We start from the raw sequence: 4,088 nt of genomic DNA, 5'->3' as shown, positions 1-4,088 counted from the left end.
TAAAAAATCATCATAAGATGATGAATATTATAACCATGAGGCAAGGTCAGTATGCTATTAAAAAAGGGGGGGGAGCATTCATAATTTTTCTTAAAGAGCTTTTAGAATTTAAAAAAGATGCTAGCAGAAATTTAAAAAAAATAGAAAGGCTGGAAAATAAAAATACAGAAACTTTTCAGATAATAGAGTAAAAAGACAGAAAATAGGAGAGAAAAGACAAGTAATTTAAGAAGTCCAATACCCAAATAAAAAATTTTCCAAAGAGAGAAAATGGAAAATACAGTAGAAGAAATCACAAAGGATAATCCAAAATAATTTCCCATAACTGAAGGATATGAATTTACAGATGCAGAGGGCCTGCTGGATGTACAATGCCTTAGCACACTGGAAAAAATAGATCCATACTAATGTCTATTATCATGCATTTTCTGAACACTGGGAGCAGGAGAAAATTCCACTCATTTTCAAAGAGAAGGTACCTAGAAGAGTCAGGTATCAGAATGGCTTTGGACTTCTCAACAGCAGCCCTGGAATCTAGAAAACACTGAAGCAATGACTTTAAAATACTGAGATTGCTAATCTAAGTATTTAGACAAACTAGTAGTTTGACATACTAGTAGTATGACAAACTACTAATCAACTGTGAGGGAAACTAAGTATATTTCAGACATCTAAACTCTCCAAAATTGATCTTCTATGAACCCTTCAGTAAATTGTTAGAGGTTACATTTCACTAAATGAGAGCATAAACCAAGAAAGAAAAGATATAGGATATTAGGAAAGAAAAGATACAGGCTATAGAAAAAATATAGAATATTGGAAAAAGTCAAACTAATCTAGGAAAGATTTCTTTAAGAAAGATGAAATTGGTAGAATACTTAATATGTCTGGATGTATTTAGAGGGATATAAACAACTAAAAGTGATTGAAATTGAATTATATATTTGAGTATACATATATATTAACCAAAGGATTATGTATATAAAATCACTAATCAAAGAAAAAAAAGACAATGAACTCTAATGAAAGGAAAGTAAAATTAATCCTAGATATTATGTGGCTCAGCAGGAAATGTTGTTTACCTAGGTATAACAATGCAAACCTTGAATGTTAATCTAACTTAACATGATGTAACTATATTGGAGGAAGAGAGCACAGGGAGCAAATATATAGGTAGGGGAATAGAGATACAGGCAGTAGGGTGAATGGTTTTATTTATTTATTTGTTTTTTCCAGTTACCTTGGAGTTTATTTAAACTAAGAGAAAAAGGTCATAATGTTTTCATGCAATACATACTTCATTCTTTAAATAACAATTGTGAAAAATAACAGAAAGAATTAAGGAATGCTGTATTTGTGATCCATGCAAAACACCAACATTTTGGGTTATACATAATTTAAAGAAATGTCCCAAACACTTCAAAATACTGTAGTAGCCAATACATAGAGGCATGCCTTAGGTGGTCATAGGAATGCAGTTTAGAAAATAAAGAAAAAAATCACACTGTAACTACTCAATTTCTTCAAAATCACTGAGCAAGAAAAGCAACAATGAACTTCCATACCGCCTTTACATAACTTCTTTACAGTACCTTGACTTAAATCCAAGAGCGAAAGTTGACTCTCCTCCTCTATTTTTGGTAAACAACTGCATGGTAAACTTAGACACTTTTTCCCCAGATTTTACCTGGGAGTGGCCTTTTAAATTTTTTATTTAAAAGAGGGCAGGTTTGGCACTTTTATGCTGATGTCACAAATGTTAATATTTCTTGGGATCTCAGGAAGATTCATATTCTTTACAGCTGATACAGCACTGGCTGGAGCTCCCGCTAAGCCAGCCTCAGATTTCTCTAGTTTATTTTGTGCATCAATTTGTTTAACAGTCTCATTCATGTTGGTCTCCAATACCATTCCCCCCACATCACCATGTCTGCAAGAATATTGTGAACCTTGTCTACATGGAAAATTAAATCCAGTTCACAGACGTTTTCAAAACACTTGTCTAATGTTTCCACAAATACTTGAATTAGATCTAAAATGCCAAGTTCACTTTCTGAAGAATCCACACAGAAGACAAAATATAATGTTGCATAATGTCTATAAATCAGTTTGTTGTCAGATCCTGCAATTAATAATCCTTCTTCTAGGAAATTACAGCATTTTCATCTCTCTTAGATACCAAATGGAATGTCTCCCTGATGATTTGCTGTTGTGTATCTTCACTGTAGGGCTGGTAGAACTTGGAGAGCCGCGGCTTCCCTTGTTTGTTAAAGATGAGGATCGCCTTGATCATGGCTGAGCAGGGCCGACCGGGTGGGAGCTGGGGGCCAGGGTGAGGCGCGAGCCTCGCCGCGGGATCTCGCTGGCGATCCTTCCCCACTGGGTGAACCGTTTTAAACAAAAACATATGCTAAATACTCATACGGACAGAGATGACACGAGATAAAATCTACACGATGTAGCGATAAAACCAAGTTATTTAGAACTATTCAGGTAAATTTTAAATACTGAAAAGAAATAAAATGATTGCTTCTGGGAATTAGAAAATAGAGGAGCAGTAAGGGAGAGGGAAGTGTTGCTTCAAAGAATCACTTAACTCTTTAAGTTTACTATGTGCATGCGTATCTTATATAAAAATTTTAAATATAAAGAAATTAAGAACGGAAAAAGAAACAGCTAGCTAACTAGCTTAAGATTCTTCATAATTATAATTTTGATATTGTCTATGGCCACACCACCCTGAATGTGCCCAATCTTGTCTAATAATTTTGATGTTATCCTCTTCTCTGATGAAAAGCAAGAGGAAGGCAGTTGGCTTTTACAAAGAGCTTACCATTTTGAACAAATGATGTAAATGGTACTCTAAAGCGAGGTGAAGAATGAACGTATAGATGCATTGAAATTGTCTGCATCTGTGTGTGGAGAGGGAGGGCAAAAGCCCTAGGGACATGGACTGTCTAACTAAAAGTGTAATATTCCTATCAGTAGTTCCTGATGAAATAGATTAAAAAGATAGACACAAAGTGAGGTAATATTTAATAATTTGCAGGGTTCCTAGAAACATTGTTCAATATTAATTTTTAAGTCTACACTGCCACATATTTCTTTGATATTTAGCTTGAATTGAGTTGAATCCAGTGAAATGTCAAATATGTGAGTCCCATTATTTTGTTTGGTCACACATTGATAAGACAGTATTTCTGTACAAATTTGTTTACAAATTTTGTGATATTATTATGATTTTCCTTAAAATCAAGCAAGTTGTAAAAAATGATTTATAGATGTTTATAATAGAGCTTCCTACTAAAGACAGCACTTGGCTTTTCTGGCATATTTTTCAAAACTTTAATGATTAAATAGTTCTTAAAAATGAAATATATATATATATATATATCCTCAATTCTCAATAAAAAAGTAGAAAATATTTATATATGATACCCTCAATTCACAATAAAAAAGAAAATATTTCATTTTTAGGAACTATATATATATAAAATCATTTTAAGAAGTTATCAAACACCATTCACATTTATCATTTAAAAAGAATGATTATTTTGCCTACTCTAGCCTTAAAAGATCCAGGGGGAAAATACAAAAAATGTTCGTGTATTTTGGCAATTTTCTTACTTAAGTAAGGTGTTACTTATATTGGTGGTGTGATATATTGATTAATAAGATATTAAAACATCTTTTTTAAAAAAAATTTAGAGTTCTTTTGAAATTCAGAGAAGTTCAAAATAATTTGTCTATGTTATATATGTGTGTGTGTATGTATATAGACTCTGATTAGAATTGTCTTTTGATGTTAGTTAGTTCATTCTTAGCTTTTGTTCAAATAGGAAAGTGAAGAACAGAATGGTTTAATGGCGCCCTAATTCTCATATGACACAGCTGATTGGTGAAAAAGCTGTGGTCTCCTGATCCTCAATCCCATTCTCCTTCTATGACACCAGTAGTAAAGGAGATCCAGTTTTTGATAATTATGAATACAAATGAAGAATTTAAGAAGCATGATCTAGTTATGATGATGAGAACAGAAAGGAAAAATAAAAGACTTACAAATTATTTGATCAAATTTGGGAGAGAAA

General features: G+C 32.6%; 1 pseudogene across 1 annotated transcript; it reads right to left on the bottom strand.

Annotated features, from left to right (window-relative positions):
* Nucleotides 1–1,714: 1,714 nt before the first annotated feature.
* Nucleotides 1,715–2,293, bottom strand: LOC309974445 (AP-3 complex subunit sigma-1-like; annotated as a pseudogene). Its single transcript has one exon. The product of its transcript is annotated as an AP-3 complex subunit sigma-1-like (transcript).
* Nucleotides 2,294–4,088: the final 1,795 nt, after the last annotated feature.

Source organism: Leucopleurus acutus (genome assembly GCF_964270905.1).
Source record: "Leucopleurus acutus genome assembly, chromosome: 17".
Lineage (NCBI taxonomy): Eukaryota > Metazoa > Chordata > Mammalia > Artiodactyla > Delphinidae > Leucopleurus > Leucopleurus acutus.
The sequence above is the reverse complement of the archived record's forward strand: the minus strand, read 5'-3'. Positions and strand labels throughout refer to the sequence as shown.